We start from the raw sequence: 18,071 nt of genomic DNA on the forward strand, positions 1-18,071 counted from the left end.
CTTACGACACGCTATCTATTGTTAAAGCACGAGAGTAGCCTATGCTAGAGCTTGTATATTTTTATTAGGCGAGAGCGAATTCACCACATGTAACTTTCTCGATAACATAATAACAGTAATCAATCCGCAAATGATCTGGTGTGAACCAAGTGCGTGCACCATCATATGATTTGCCCCCCCCCCTCTCTCTCTCTACCTCTCTCTACAGCGCTATCCAACAGCGTTTTGCTGCCAGGGTCCACTTTCCCTGTAATAGTATGCATGTAGGTTAGATGAGTATTGAGTAGCCCTGACTAGAAGGACTCACGTTAAACTGAAATGTGAGAGTGGAGAGTATTGCTTCTTATGTAAAAACAACCTTTGGAATTCCTCCTCGTCCAAATTCCAATTCCAATGCTCTCCCCTCTTCTTCCCCGTTATTCGCAGCGAGACATGATCAGTAGCAGCAGCGTCTATGGTAGGTTCTTTTTTTCCCCAATCTTTCATTTGATGAACTGTTGTTGTTATTTATTAAATTGTGGTTGTTTTGACCGTGCTTGTTTTCAAGCATGCGTTTTGTGTCAGTTTCTTTTAAACAATATCAGGAAATATTACTGATGTACGATGAGATATGTTACATGCGTGTACATTGTTTTGTGAGAGTTTAGCAATGTAGGCCTACATGTTGATTTTTCCACGCTATTAGGTCTATCATCCTCAGGCTTGTTGTCCAAGTTAAAACGATTAAAACATCAAAATGATTTTGCATCATACTCCCATCTTGGCCGAATTGTTGCCACTCTCGGAAAACAAATGATTACTATAGTATACCTAATGGAATATGCCTCGCATCAGATGGTCGCCGTGATGGCAAACGGACCCTTGACGTCTGTCTGTCTGTGCTGGTTTTGAATGCACATCACTATGACGCCGATATGTTTTCTGAATTGCTGCACCCAGAACCCCTTTCACACGCTGTGCTTGGGCAATAGTAGGCTAACAGGAATGTCTCCCAGGTCCACTTGTTATGTAGGCTATATTCAGAATATATTAGTCTGCTTAAATTATGACTAATATACCGGTACACGTGTTATACTAATCTTCAGACGTTGTTATTATGGATATACTACTAGTAAATGAGTATAATCAAATTATTAGGAGAATAGACTGTAAGGTTAGCTTTTGTTAGTCTCAGGTGTGGCAAACAATCTGTAATGTAATCACAATATATCAGTCGTTTAACAGTAATTTGCTTTAATAGAATGTTTCTTGTACCAGAAACCTACCCTACAAATAAGAATTATAGATAGTAATTTATTATAAACCTCATCATAAATGACAAACAGCAGTTTTAAGCAGCTATTAATAGCACATTAAGAGGTCATCTTTGTCACCATTAGGCCTTTATCAACATGGAACACTGAAATATATAGCCTAGTTAGGCTATTAGACACATCATTCAAATTGATAAAAGACTATTGAGATATTTTGCATCAAAACCAAAATATCCCAAATGAGCATGACAATAATTCCACTTTGTCCTGAATATGTGATTGTAGAAGATTTCGGCCTTATCCCATTTCTGGACTGGCTTTGTGACGTTGATCCGTATGCATCGTACAAAACTGTAATGTGAGGTGTGCGATTCAAAAAGGGACAAGAATTAACTTTTTTGAGGTCACCAAAAAAAGAGTGTTTGTTCTTTAGATAATGTAGTGGAACAGTCATCACAAGGTTGGCCAGACAGAATGTTATGCACCAAGTCTAATTTGTATTTCTCTGTGTGTTCCGAGAAATAACAAATAAGGACTTAGCCTACTTTCTTCAACATCAACATTTTAATTTGTCATTTTAATTTGTCACTGTTTTCACTTGTTGTTTTATACCTTAGTATAGAGATGAATGTTAATATTAGCCTCTCTCTCTCTCTCTCTCTCTCTGAAACGCAACTCAGCTCGTGGTCACATATGTCGATTGATTATCCATTTCCACCCCCTTACTTTACTAATTCATTAATTTCATGTAAATCCACTGTATATTTGCTGAATGATAGAATAGATTAGTTTTCATTAGATTAGCCCACATAATGCAGCTTGTTATAGTGTAGGCTAATACAGCCAAGAACTTCTCTGGAATGAAGATGAAGACTGTTTCAGAAGGAGATATTTCCGCTGCATTGTAAAAATGTCCCCTTGCTATAGTGCTGTTGTTTGATTCATTCTCAAATGTATTTTGCTTGATTCATACAGTACATCTGTATTCTGTTTTCGATTCTATTACGCACATCATGGAGCCTGTTTGCAAATCCAAATATCTCCATTTGGGCCCCTACAGATGAGTGGTCTCTTGTCGCATAAGTCAAGGCAAAAGCCCGTGTGAACATTAAACACGATTTATTCCTTAAAAACAAAAAAAATCAGGACAACTATCTGTACTGATATTTACTGGATTTAATTAGGTTATTTCCTAAATAAGGAAGTTGACGTTCTACGTCATTTAGTGTAGTGATGGATAGCTGGTATGCACCGAGTAGTCTCTTAGTGGTGTTTCTACCCGGTGGTTCTCCTGATAAATTGATGGAGAGAGGGAAGTTGTGGAGGCTACAGGCACAGAGAATGACTTATACCCCGTGTCATTTATACTGGCTGTTGCTGATGTAATGAGAGTTGTGTGTGTGGGACGGGGGGTGGGGGGGGGGTGTGTGTGTGGGTGTGTTGGATGTATATGTGTGTGCATGTGTGGGTGTGTTGGATGTATGTGTGTGCGTGTGTGCATTCACTCTCACATAGTATTATCATGTTGTACTAAAGATCTAAACACTAAAGATCACTATCCACTACACATCCCTACTATATTAGAAACTGAAACTGACAGCACCAATGATTCCCCTCATTATGTACATATTGTCTCATTTTATGTCTTTGTCAGAAGCGCCGTAATAGTTGCTCAAAGAGATAATGAAGGGGAAAGTAGAGATATTAGAGAGGGTTCAAGAAAACGGTCTTCACAAACAGAGACACTAATATATAACAGTCTCCTCGCGATTACTTTGTTTATCTAGCTAGTGATTTTCCCTCTGACTCAGAGTGAATACAGAGAGTGGTTTGGCGTTAAGGCTAGCTGGACTATTCCCTGTGGGACTAAAGACAGGAATTAGCCTGACAGTTTCTATCCGTCTGTAATGTTTACCATTAAAGAAGCCCTCTCTCTTATTAACGTTCCAAAATGACTCCCTTGCATATACTGAACCCTGGGGAATTACTGCTCAGGAAGATGTATGTAGATGGATTCCTTGTAATGTTAAAGAAAGAGACACTTGTCAGACGCTCTCTCTCTCTCTCTCTCTCGCAAATATCAGTGGACTTCTCTCGTCTGCAGCTCCTGACAAAGGCCGGCTTCAAATGAGATCTAGGTAGGGTTGTCATCTTTTAGCAAATATGTTAAGTGTTGTCTTTTGTGCTCTCCCCGTTTCAGCGAGCGAGGAATGACCCCAAGGGAGCCTGGCTCATGCAAATCCCCCTCTCTCTCTCTCTCTCGCTCTCTCTCTCTCTCCAAAAACTAGTCCCTAGACTTGTGGCAGCTGGCTATGTTGTCTTTGTGCGTGTCTCTCTGTGTGTGCTGACAACCCTCTCAGTGATCTAAGTTAGAGAGGCACACAGCGCTGGAAACGGGAGGCAGCTGTCTGTTGCTATACTGTCTGCGAGACGAAGAAGCATTCGTTCTACTGCTGCAAAGATGAACGGCCGCCAATCCGTAAATCCTTGACATCCAGCCTGCCCCTCCTCGCTCTCCTCCTGCACCCCCTCCTCATCTTCCTCCTCCTTCATTTCTTTGGATCCGTCTGTCAGCTCTGGCTGTCTGTTTAGATGTTTTTGTGTGTTTGGTGTTCCCCTGACTGACAGTGTATGGGCAAAGGCATTCTTTTGGAAAGTATGATAGTCCCAGAGACAAACGCCTAAATCCTTCCTCTAGCCATTTGAACGGTGATCTGTTTATTCTTCCCCTCTGTCATCATACTGTTATCATTCTGAGTGCTGACAGCCCTGTGTCTTGTGGGGGTTTAGGAGTGAAAGAGGCCTCCTGATGTACAGTATCTGGTTTAGTACAGTAATACTTGTTACTGTATCTGTATAGGCTGGGTTTCTGTACAGCACTTTGAGATATCAGCTGATGTACGAAGGGCTATATAAATACATTTGATTTGATTTGATTTGGTCTAGGAGCATATATACAATACATTGCCCTCAGAAAGTTTTCACACCCCTTTACTTTTTCTAAATTTTGTTGTGTTACAGCCTGAATTTAAAATGAATTCAATTTAGATTTGTTGTCACTGGCCCACACACAATACACCATTATGTCAAAGTGGAATTATGTTTTTTTGACATTTTTACAAATTAATAAAAAATGGAAAGCTGTAATGCCTTGAGTCAATAAGTATTCAATCCCTTTTCTATGGCAAGTCTAAATAAGGAGTAAAAATAAGGAGTAAAAATGTGCTTAAGAAGTCACATAATAAAACAAGCACACATTTGATACACACCTTGGATGGTGTATCAATATATCCAGTCACTACAAAGGTACAGGTGTCCTTCCTAACTCAGTTGCCGGAGAGGAAGGAAACTGCTCAGGAATTTCACCATGAGGTGACTTTAAAAAACTTACAGAGTTTAATATCTGTTATAGGAGAAAACTGAGGATGGATCAAAAACATTGTATTTACTCAACAACACTAACCTAACTGACAGAGGGAAAAGAAGGAAGCATGTACAGAATAATAATATTCCAAAACATGTATTCTGTTTGCAATAAGGCACTAAAGTAATGCTGCATAAAATGTGGCAAAGCAATTCATTTTTTGCGTTAATACAACACATTACTGAGTACCACTCTCCATATTTTCAAGCATAGTGGTGGCTGTATCATGTTATGGGTATGCTTGTAACCGTTAAGGACTGGGGAGTTTTTCAGGATAAAAAATAAATAGAATTGAGCTAAGCACAGGCAAAATCCTAGATGAAAACCTGATTCAGTCTGCTTTCCACCAGACATTGAGAGATGAATTCACCTTTCAGAAGGACAATAACCTAAAACACAAGGCCAAATCTACACTGGAGTTGCTTACCAAGATAACAGTGGATGTTCCTGAGTGTCCAAGTTACAGTTTTGACTTAAATCTACTTGAAAATGTATTGCAAGAGCTACAAATTATTGTCTAGCAATAACCAACAACCAATTTGACAGAGCTTAATTAATTTTAAAAATAATAATGGGCAAATGTTGCACAATCCAGGTGTGCAAAGCTCTTAGAGACGAAACCAGAAAGAGTCACAGCTGTAATCTTTGCAGGTGCTTCTACAAATTAAAGACTCAGGGGTGTGAATACTTATGTAAATCAGACATGAATGTATTTCATTTTCAATACATTTGCAAAAAATGTCTAAAAACATGTTTTCACAATGTCATTATGGGGTATAAATGAAAATAAATAAATGTAATACATTTTGAATTCAAGCTGTTACACAACGGAATGTGGAACAGTGTAAGTCAAGAGGTATGAATACTTTCTGAAGGCACAGTACTTTACGTATCACCATATACCCAGTAATAAGGGGAGGGATATCTTTTTTGAATGTGTGGATGTTTTCATTATGGTGACGATAATCTGCACTTTGTATTCATTAGCCTATTTAGTATTTTGAGTATGCTATTTTAAGTGGGCCCCATTATTGTAAAATCTATTGTTATAATTGTTTTTAACATAAAATACTTTCCCCACCATTCAACATTACAAGTGGGTTTCAGGGAGGTTTTTTTCTGACGTTGTAATTGGCGCAGAAAGACACGTGTGAGAGCTCAGGTGTGTGTTGAGATTTGTGGTAGTAAATGAGTAGACAAGTAAAGGGATCAGTATGGGGCCTGGAAGGAGAAGCAGAAACAGACAACAGTCCACTAGTGACCATCCACCGTTTAAAACACTTTTACCCATCATGCAATTATACTCATCTGTGAACACTGAGACAGTCAGCACACATCTCAGGAACATCGCACTGTTTCTTCATCCCGAGTTCAGCTAAATTCACCTTGGTGTGAATACAGGAATTAAGAGAATATCTTCCCTGTGCTTGGTAAGTGCTCAAAGTGTTTGAAGTTCCCCTGTTTTTGATGTCATGCGCCATTTTCATAGGTTTAATCAAATCGAAGCTATGGATTTTTCCCCTCCTTTTTTCAGTGCCCATCCAGAATTTGAATCAGTCATTTCTCACCCCGCGTGGCTTCTCTCCTGCTCAATCTCTCCATACTACTCGTGGCTAAGATTCTCCTAGATATTAACACATTCTACCGAGATGATGGGTAAAGTTAGATATGCTAAAGACTTATTAAAGCTAACGTCCCGCTACCGGATATTCGGCTTCGTTAGATCCACTATAGACCACGGCTTATCCTGTACATTGTATTTTCAAATGAGACCTTCGATGGTTCTAATTGAGTTATTGATATGGACATCTGAGTTAAACGGTGCGTTGATATGCGAATTGCCTGATGAGGGAACCAGTTATTAAACGATGACTGCTTTTTTCAGGGCTGCTGGGGGGAGAGAAAAAGACAGCAGCAGAGAGAGAGAGAGAGAGAGAATTGAGTCATCTCTCATCTGCCTGTGATCTGATCCTATATCTTACTCTATGCGTCTCGGCTGGTGTACAGCTTGATTAGGCAGACGATCATTGGAGAATCGCGCAATCCCTCTCTTTCTCTCTCTCTCTCTCTCTCTCTTTCTCTCTCTCTCTTTCTCTCTCTCTCTCTCTCTCTCTCTCTCTCTTTCTCTCTCTCTCTCTCTCTCTCTTTCTCTCTCTCTCTCTCTCTCTCTCTCTCTCTCTCTCTCTCTCTCTCTCTCTTTCTCTTGTCAGCCACGGTCAAGTAAGTCCCTGCCTGGCATATTCATTCACCCAGCCCCTCTCTCTCCGCAGAGCTGTGTGTGTGTGTGTGTGTGTCTGACAGCTTGGCAGGCTGCCAGGGGGTGGCACAAAGGACCTTGAGTGGCTGGGCTGGGTGTGTTATGTGTGTGTGTGTGCGGCACGGCCAGCACGGCAGCCTGTGGCCTGTCTCTGGGAGGGAGGGGAGAGAAACAGACAGCGAGGACGGAGGAGAGTGGTGTTTTGTAAAGTGCCGCGTCCAGCAGAAGCGTGTGCATAATCAGGTTGATCTGCGGGGGACCTGTGGAGAAGGGTGTGTGTCTGTGTGTGGCAATGTGTACGCAAGCATGTTTTTGTCTTGTGTGTGCTTGCTAATTTGTGTGTTAGAGTCTCTATCAGTTTTTGTGTGTTTGTGTCGGCTGCGGGTTTGGCTGTGTTTGAGAATGTAGACTCTGCTAAGGATGGTACTGTATGCACTGGGTAATGAGATGCAGCTCTGAGCTCCTCAACCTGGTTTCATACATTATCCATATAGGCAGATACACGCGTGGTATTGACTTTAGAGTGGGTGCGCATCAGTAGTGGGAGTTGTTTTGGGTCAAAGAGGAAGATTTGTTTTTCAAACCCAACCGATGCAATTGCTTCCATTATTTTCAGAAGGTTTTGTTTGACATGTAGAAACTATATCCTCTTATACTTGTAACTCACCACTCGCTTGTTTTAGTCTTATTAGATAGAAAACATGCAAAAATCAGTGTGTGTGTGTGTGTGTGTGTGTGTGTGTGTGTGTGTGTTCTTCTTGTATGTGTTTGTGTTCTTAGAGTGTGTATGGCAAAAGAACCTCATCACATTTAGACAGAGTGTTGAATTGAGAGACTTGGCCAACTTCCACCCTCCACCAGGTCCACACATTAATCCTGTTCTCCACACTCCTCCGGGCCAATGAGAACCCTGGGGGGTCTCAATGACATGATTACTAATGTGTGCTTTTGGAATAAAGACTGCCGTTGTGTCCTGCAAAGCTCATAAACCACTGTATGATTTGCCCATTGTTGTCAAATCACTTTGCTTTCGCCAGGAACTAGGCATTTCACTGAGGGCTTAATGCTTTTGAAACCGTCAGCGACGTATTCGAGTTCCTCTTTTGTTACTTTGGCCGGGAAACTGCCAAGAGCGCTGCGCTGAATATTGTTGTCAGGATAGAAAAGGGGGGTTTTGCCAGAAGAGTCCATTGAGCAGACTGAATGGACCATTCATATTTAAGAAGAATTACAGAGGCGCCATATTGTTGGCGCAACAAGGCTAAACGCTCTCCAACAAGGGAGAGATTGTGCGTATTTTGACGAGTTGTGAAAGTGTAGAAAGCATGGGTCCTTAAAAAAGTTTCAAAAAGGACTGCGGTGGGCCGTATGAATGGAAGTAAATCATTTGTTGCAATGTTATGAAAAGTGGTGTGAGTATTTTGAAAGTGGTAGTAGATAGGGCTGGTAATTGGCAGGGACCTCACGGTACAATATTATCACCATACTTAGGTGTCGATACAATATGTATTGTGATTCTCACGATTCTATATGTATTGCGATTCGAAGATGGAGAACAAGCTATGAAGGGAAAATACTGGAGTTTTAGTGCAGGTACAGCCAACTAGCGCAAAAATAATATTGTAGTTTTGTCAACACGGTACGATGCGAAATATCTTCAAAAATAATATCCCGATATGTAACTGTATCGATCCCCCCCCCCCCATTACTAACTGGTAGCTGTAGATTTATCTCAGGGTCGAACACATTTGTCATTTTAGAGACGGCTAGAGGTGATAGTTTTATGGTTGTACTTCAAAGCACCATATTAAATACACAATGTATTGTTAAGAAAGCAAAAGGTTCACTTACTGTTCTCCAGAATGGGTTTTATTGAAGCTCGTGATACTGCAACATTTCAACTGACCCATATTTGTCATGTGCCAGTGTCAGTTATCCCTCTCTTTCCATGACTTTTGCAATGTAACCCAGTTATTTGGTACAGACACCTTTCCCCCAGCATTCTCCACTGATAATTCTAACAGCAGAATATTCTTAACAACAGACACAACCTTTAGGAGGTACTACCCAGCCCAACACATTTTGATTCCAAGAACGTTGTAGGAAAACCAAAGGAGAACCTTTCGGGAATGTTATGGGAATGCTCTGTGCTAGCTGGGTACAGTACCACACCCTTTCATTTGTTCTGTAAGCACTAGAATCTCTGCTCCCTTGGAAGGCAGTCCAGTCCTGTTTACAGTACGGTATTAGCTCGCTAGGCTATCCCTTAGCATAGTGTCATCTGGTCTAGAGCCTTTATGTCACCCTGGCCATGCATTCACCCGGGTATTAATCACCACTGTGGATCTGCGTATTAGAGGATTATCAAATTTATTGTTTGGCTGCCTGGGACTGTAATGGGTGTTTAATTACTCAATAAAAGCGCTTTTATGGATTCCAGTCCTCCCGTGTATCGAGCAAATGGTATTGATCTGGCTCTCCGCTGCAACATGATCGCCTGTGAAGGAGAATTAGAGATGCCCGCCTGCCTGCCAATGGGCCTGCTCGTTCATTAGTAGCACATTACATACGGGGTTGGTTCAGACATAAGATTGGTAAGATCAGGGTCTAGACAAGACAAACAGTTAGCTTCTGTACCTTAAATGTGTAGATTTCCTGATATTATACATTTTCCGGAAGTTAGTCTGATTTCAATAGTATCATTATGAATATGGTTATGTGGTGTTCTGATAGCAAAATTAAGACTCTCTCCTATGACTTGCTATAGTCTAGCTGAGATAGAATTAAGCTCTGAGATGTCTACCAGCTAAACAGCTTGTTTCTGTAATCTGTATGCCCATTGTGGTCTCCCAGGCACAATGCTCATAATGCTGTATTTCTCCCAGCCCTCCCCCCGAACGATTACAGGGGTGTGAAATCATCCTAACACGAGGGAAAATGTATGTGTATTAGGAGATTATAGGAGTTGAGTGCTATCTTTAAGTAGGTCTTTCATTGTGTGTTCGCGCATGCGCACATGCGTGGAACGACAGTACCAAATATCTGATTTGGAAATCTCTTGGTTTTTAGGCCACACCTGAATAACGTGACAAAGTCTACATCTAATCCTTAATACTGTAAGTTTATAGGTCACCTAAGGCAAATCAATCGTAGTCTCTCTCATATCTTCAAGCATTTGAAATGAATGTTTCCCCAGTTAACAGTGAGACAGAGGAGTCAGTGTGGAGACGTTAGTGGAAAAAAGAGAGGGCCGCGTAGCGTGGGGGAGACGGACCTCGACAGACCATAATAGCAGCACTGTCCAATATGGACTACAGTGCCTTCGTAGATAAAGGGATTTTCATGGCGATTCACTTGAACACAGACATGAGTGAAATGTGCTCGGACTGTGGATAATATGAAGTTATTCTCACCTCTCGCTGTGCCGGTGGTCAGGGGGAGATATTGTACGGTTGTATTTAATAGATATTAGATTTAGAGCTTAGTATCCATGTGCGGCCACATCAATCATCAACCACACTCTATCACTTGTAAATAACCTGAGATGATCATTACTTCAGTCCTGGGGTCATGGTTTTCCACCATTTTCACATTGAGGACCACAACATATCTTTCAGACTGTCAAATATCCCTAGCTTCCATTAAACATCATATAGATTACTATATAGTTAGCAGCCAAATTATTATTTTGATGAAAAGAAAAACGAGGTTAATTTGACATAGAATGGGCTATCTACATACTTATGTGCACTTGCATTCGTCTATGTCTGATTAATGTAAATGAGCAATCTGTAAACATAAAGATATGCATATTCCCTCCCATTTTACCCTCATGTACCCCCTCCCCCAGTACCATCTCTGTGGTCAGAGTGAGTGTTGGAGAAGACTATTCATTCCGTGCTGAACCGGTGAACTAAGTCATCTGAATGTGCAAGAGGGACAGGCCTATTGGTTTACAAATCAATTGGCTGCATGTCCATGCCATTAGGTTGACATGTTACGGACGCAGTAAGAAGTGGTCGTAGAGGCAGGCTGTGGTTTGTTCCCCTGCTCCCCTGGACCTAGTCCAGCTACTAGACTCGCTTATCTCTGTTTCCATTCATTCTCTCTGTCTTTTCTTCGCTCCACCACTGTTTGGCTATTCTCAGTGGATGAGTGCTTCAGGGGATATTGCTTACGGGAAAGTGTTTGTGTGTGTGTGTGTGTGTGTGTGTGTGTGTGTGTGTGTGTGTAGAGGAGATATTTTGGCCAATGAACCCTTGTTTAGCTCCATCCTCCAGCTCTGCTTTCTTGGAGTGAGTAAGTGCTCCCCAGGGAGAGAGGGCTGTAGTTTACCCAGGCTTAATGCACACACACACACACACACACACACACACACACACACACACACACACACACACACACACACACACACACACACACACACACACATACACAGCATACACAGGCTGGCTCAGTGATGTGTGGTGCTGTGGGATAGAAAAGAAAAGTAATCTTAAGAGATTCCCATGTTGGACACTGCCTCATAGCCTCATTTCTCTTGGCTGAAGTCAATTTAGGAATGTGTTTGAATAGCTAATTTAATACACAGTTCAAAATTGCCCCCACCTCTATAAAAAATCAAATCAAATTTTATTGGTCACATACACATGGTTAGCAGATGCTAATGCGAGTGTAGCGAAATGCTTGTGCTTCTAGTTCCAACAGTGCAGTAATATCTAATAAGTAATCTAACAATTCCCCAACAACTACCAAATACACACAAATCTAAAGGGGTGAATGAGAATATGTACATATAAGTATATGGATGAGTGATGGCAGAGCGGCATAGGCAAGGTGCAATAGATGGTATATAATACAGTATATACATGTGATATGAGTAATGTAAGGTATGTAAACATTATTAAAGTGGCATTATTTAAAGTGACCAGTGATCCATTTATTAAAGTGTCCAGTGATTGGCTCTCAATACAGTATATACATGTGATATGAGTAATGTAATATATGTAAACATTATTTAAGTGGAATTATTTAGAGCGGCATTGTTTAAGGTGACTAGTGATCCATTTATTAAAGTGTCCAGTGATCGGGTCTCAATGTAGCCAACAGCCTCTCTGAGTTAGTGATTGCTGTTTAGCAGTCGGATGGCCTTGAGATAGAAGCTGTTTCTCAATCTCTCGGTCCCAGCTTTGATGCACCTGTACTGACCTCGCCTTCTGGATGATAGCGGTGTGAACAGGCAGTGGCTTGGGTGGTTGTTGTCCTATAATAAGGCCCATTGCAAAATTGTATATGTAATTCACTACAGGTACCTGTGTGATCTAGTCTAGCTGGGCTAGGATGTTGTAATTCACTGCAGGTTGTCATGTACACATTTTCCCAGGGTGGAATAGTTCTCAATCGTTCTAATTGTGGAGTCATATTGTAAAAAAATTCACAGAGTGGAAATGTTCCCAGTCAATAATTGCATGCGCACCTCTGTGGGTGGCTGAGCTTGTGCAGATGGATTCTTTCACACCTCCTCGATCTTGATTATGCTAGCTAGCATAATTAGCTGTAAACTGGTCAAGATGACTTGTTCTCAGAGGTGTGCCATTTTAATTTGTTTGTATAGCTAGCTAACTAACTAACAAACAAATATATGCACTGTCAATCGAAAACGTGGTGCCCAAGTCTTTGCAATCGCAAAAAGTCTCTCCTCACATCAACCCTCAGCACTTTGATGCGCGAGTCCGGGTATTTATATGCTGAACTCACGCCTCAACAAGCTTCTGATTGGTCAGAGTCAACACTCCTGGCCACCGTTGATTGGCAGATGTGTGAAGCAAATGCACATGCCCACAGAAGAGTTTTTCGAGGTCGAGGCAGGGTGTGAAAGAAACATCCACACGAGCTCAGCCATCCACATAAAGAGACGAGCTCAGCCATCCACATAAAGAGACAAGCTCAGCCATCCACATAAAGAGACGAGCTCAGCCATCCACATAAAGAGACAAGCTCAGCCATCCACATAAAGAAACGAGCTCAGCCATCCACATGAAGAGACGAGCTCAGCCATCCACATAAAGAGACGAGCTCAGCCATCTACAAAAAGAGACAAGCTCAGCCATCCACATGAAGAGACGAGCTCAGCCATCCACATAAAGAGACGAGCTCAGCCATCTACAAAAAGAGACAAACTCAGCCATCCAAATGAAGAGACAAGCTCAGCCATCCACATGAAGAGACGAGCTCAGCCATCCACAAAAGAGACGAGCTCAGCCATCCACATGAAGAGACAAGCTCAGCCATCCACATAAAGAGACGAGCTCAGCCATCTACAAAAAGAGACAAGCTCAGCCATCCACATAAAGAGACGAGCTCAGCCATCCACATAAAGAGACGAGCTCAGCCATCTACAAAAAGAGACAAGCTCAGCCATCCACATGAAGAGACGAGCCCAGCCATCCACATAAAGAGACGACCTCAGCCATCCATTAAGAGACGAGCTCAGGCGTCTACATAAAGAGACAAGCCCAGCCGTCCACATAAACAGACGAGCTCAGCCATCCACATGAAGAGACGAGCTCAGCCATCCACATGAAGAGACGAGCTCAGCCATCCACATAAAGAGATGAGCTCAGCCATCCACATGAAGAGACGAGCTCAGCCATCCACATGAAGAGACAAGCTCAGCCATCCACATAAAGAGACAAGCTCAGCCATCCACATAAAGAGACGAGCTCAGCCATCCACATGAAGAGACGAGCTCAGCCATACACATAAAGAGACAAGCTCAGCCATCCACATGAAGAGACGACCTCAGCCATCCACATGAAGAGACGACCTCAGCCATCCATTAAGAGACGAGCTCAGCCGTCCACATAAAGAGATGAGCCCAGCCGTCCACATAAACAGACGAGCTCAGCCATCCACATAAAGAGACGAGCTCAGCCATCCACATGAAGAGACGAGCTCAGCCATCCACATAAAGAGACAAGCTCAGCCATCCACATAAAGAGACGAGCTCAGCCATCTACAAAAAGAGACAAGCTCAGCCATCCACATGAAGAGACGAGCTCAGCCATCCACATAAAGAGACGAGGTCAGCCATCTACATAAAGAGACAAGCTCAGCCATCCACTTAAAGAGACGAGCTCAGCCATCCACATAAAGAGACGAGCTCAGCCATCCATTAAGAGACGAGCCCAGCCATCCACATAAAGAGACGACCTCAGCCATCCATTAAGAGACGAGCTCAGGCGTCTACATAAAGAGACAAGCCCAGCCGTCCACATAAACAGACGAGCTCAGCCATCCACATGAAGAGACGAGCTCAGCCATCCACATGAAGAGACGAGCTCAGCCATCCAAATAAAGAGACAAGCTCAGCCATCCACATGAAGAGATGAGCTCAGCCGTCCACATAAAGAGACGAGCTTAGCCATCCACATAAAGAGACGAGCTCAGCCATCTACAAAAAGAAACAAGCTCAGCCATCCACATGAGGGAGCTCAGCCATCTAGAGACAAGCCAGCCATCCACAGAGAGACGAGCTCAGCCATCCACATAAAGAGACGAGCTCAGCCATCCACATAAAGAGACAGCCCAGCCATCCACATAAAGAGACGAGCCCAGCCATCCACATGAAGAGACGAGCTCAGCCATCCACATAAAGAGACAAGCTCAGCCATCCACATAAAGAGACGAGCTCAGCCATCCACATAAAGAGACGAGCTCAGCCATCCACATGAAGAGACAAGCTCAGCCATCCACATAAAGAGACAAGCTCAGCCATCCACATGAAGAGACGAGCTCAGCCATCCACATGAAGAGACAAGCTCAGCCATCCACATAAAGAGACAAGCTCAGCCATCCACATAAAGAGACGAGCTCAGCCATCCACATAAAGAGACGAGCTCAGCCATCCACAGGAAGAGACGAGCTCAGCCATCCACATAAAGAGACAAGCTCAGCAATCCACATAAAGAGACGAGCTCAGCCATCTACAAAAAGAGACAAGCTCAGGCATCCACATGAAGAGACGAGCTCAGCCATCTACAAAAAGAGATGAGCTCAGCCATCTACCAAAAGAGACAAGCTCAGCCATCCACATGAAGAGACGAGCTCAGCCATCCACATGAAGAGACGAGCTCAGCCATCCACATAAAGAGACAAGCTCAGCCATCCACATGAAGAGACGAGCTCAGCCATCCACATGAAGAGACAAGCTCAGCCATCCACATAAAGAGACAAGCTCAGCCATCCACATAAAGAGACGAGCTCAGCCATCTACAAAAAGAGACAAGCTCAGCCATCCACATGAAGAGATGAGCTCAGCCATCCACATAAAGAGATGTGCGTGCAATTATTTAACTGGGAACTATTTCACACTGGGAAGATTATTACATGACACAGGTACCTGTGTGAGCAAGGCTAGCTGGGCTAGCATGTTGCTCCATCCTCCAGCTCACACAGGTACCTGTAGTGGATTACAACATGCTAGCCCAGCAAGCCTTGCTCACACAGGTACATGTGTCGTGTAGCCCAATGTACATGGTCATTGAACACTTGCTCCCTTTAATAATGTTTACATAATGTTTTACCCATTTCATATCTATATATGCTGTTTCTAGTCAAGGCTCATTTAATATAACTACTGCTGTACACACCTTTGATATTAATTTCACACCTTTGATGTCCTTACGGTCAATATACAACATTATATACATTGTATATATTTATATATAGCTCGGGGCGGCAGGTAGCCTAGTGGTTAGAGCGTTGGGCCAGTAACCGAAAGGTTGCTAGATTGAATCCCTGAGCTGACAAGGTAAAAGTCTGTCGTTCTGCCCCTGAACAAGGCAGTTAACCCACTGTTCTTAGACGGTCATTGTAAATGAGAATTTGTCCTTAACTGACTTGCCTAGTTAAATAAAGGTTAAATAAAAAATACTTTCAACTCTGACATTGCTCGTTCTATTTCTTAATTTTTATTTTGGGGATTTGTGTGTATTATTACGTATATTGCACTGTTGGAGCTAGAAACATGAGCATTTCGCTGCACCTGCGATAACATCTGCAAAATATGTCTAGGGACCAGTAACATTTGATTTGTAATTGGGTGTGAGCTAGGCTAGCATGGCTATCATGTTGTAATTGGGCTAATGTGTAGAGCTAGGCTAGCATGGCTATCATGTTGTAATTGGGCTAATGTGTAAAGCTAGGCTAGCATGGCTATCATGTTGTAATTGGGTTAATGTGTAAAGCTAGGCTAGCATGGCTATCATGTTGTAATTGGGTGTGAGCTAGGCTAGCATGGCTATCATGTTGTAATTGGGCTAATGTGTAGAGCTAGGCTACCTGGGCTATCATGTTGTAATTGGGCTAATGTGTAGAGCTAGGCTACCTGGGCTATCATGTTGTAATTGGGCTAATGTGTAGAGCTAGGCTAGCATGGCTATCATGTTGTAATTGGGCTAATGTGTAGAGCTAGGCTACCTGGGCTATCATGTTGTAATTGGGTTAATGTGTTCCTGGTCTTGGAGGGTCAGTCAAGTGGTGTGTCGCATTTCCTTTCCTTTATTTTCCCCTCTCTCTCTCTCTCTCTCTCTCTCACTCTCTCTCTCTCTCTCTCTCTCTGATTGTCTGAAAGTGTGATCACAGTAAGGTAGGGGATGACTGACTTATTGCAGTACTGTGTTGTCCAGAGGAAGGAGGTAGACGTTGCCCATAGCAACTGATTTAGGGTCAGATATTTTCACCGAAGCTAATGATGTCATCTCCTCAGCACCGTTAAGGTTCATTGCACTCTTTCACTTTTACCATTACGAAGCCATTTTAGGCGTTCTCATTGAAATCAATGTCCTTGTTTTTTGAAGTGAGATACTGGTCAAACGTTTGACGGTGCTCACAAGAAAAGTGTGTTTCTAATATCCGCTTTACACTGGTTTATCTGTAGTACAGCTTAGACCACTCTAACACCTTTCGGGTACATTAACGGTGAATGTGATTAAAGCCAGAGATCGATAGAGACTGACACACTGCTGGTGGGTGTCACCAGAGGTGTGTGTGTTTACGTGTGCTTGTGTGTGTTTGTGTGTGTGTGTGTGTGTGTATGTGTGTGTATGTGTGTGTGTGTGTGTGTATGTGTGTGTGTGTGTGTGTGTGTGTGTGTGTGTGTGTGTGTGTGTGTGTGTGTGTGTGTGTGTGTGTGTGTGTGTGTGTCACGGTGCACCCACCCCAGTAATATGAGAGCAGACGCTGCCTGTTAACAGGCCTACAGCTGCTGTCAGGCACTCTCTCTAACTCTGTTAGGGCCCTTATTGATTGCTCATTATTACTGTTCCCTGAAAGATGAGCTTCCCTTATGATTACATTAAATCTGCTCTCTCTTATTCCTCTGAGACACCGTCTGGCTTATTGCTACCCCCCATCACGCACCAACCGCCGAGATGCCATATTAAGTAGGAGGTAGGCGTTTTGTAATCGCCGTGGTTTTGCCTGTTTAGTTTGATGCTTCCAAATACCTGTCTGGAAATTGTTTGAGGAATTGACTAACCTGGTCTCTCTGTGAAATGGAAATAAGCGATGATTGATATTCTTTTTGTCAATTGTAATTATACTTAAAATAACAATTTCTTTATTTCCTCCCCACTAATTTGATGTAATACTACAACACTTATTGTAAAACAAAAGGGAAAATAGAGGATAAGAGATGAAATTATGACTAATGACATTAAAGATATTTTCTTTGTCAATGAAGCAGGTATCTGTGTCTTTCCTCTTTCTGTGGTGTGATATCATGAGTGAGTTGTCTGAAACATATATTGATCAGTCAGTCACGGGCTGGTTCTTGTAAAGTTTGGACTTTTCCAAATCTACCCCTCAGTCTCAGAGCTGCATCAGAGGCCATCTTATCACTCAGTCCCAATGAATTATTCAAAGGAATCGACGGCGTCAGTTCAGTCTGAGAACCTGTGATGATGTTACGCTGACTGCCTAGCTGGCTTGATATTCACTCAGAGAACTGTAATGGATGTCCTCATAGAGTTAAACTAACAGCTTATTCCAACTTCCAAAAGCACAAATGTCTCGGGAGCAAAGAGGCTGAAATATGTGTGGTGTAGTTTGGTTGGAGTTATTTATATTTTGAGAG

The 18,071-nt window shown here is 42.5% G+C and overlaps 1 pseudogene; it reads left to right on the forward strand.

Annotated features, from left to right (window-relative positions):
• Positions 1 to 223: 223 nt before the first annotated feature.
• LOC112255411 overlaps positions 224 to 18,071 on the forward strand; it is a 35,273-nt pseudogene continuing 17,425 nt past the window's right edge.

Source organism: Oncorhynchus tshawytscha, linkage group LG07 (assembly GCF_018296145.1).
Source record: "Oncorhynchus tshawytscha isolate Ot180627B linkage group LG07, Otsh_v2.0, whole genome shotgun sequence".
NCBI lineage: Eukaryota > Metazoa > Chordata > Actinopteri > Salmoniformes > Salmonidae > Oncorhynchus > Oncorhynchus tshawytscha.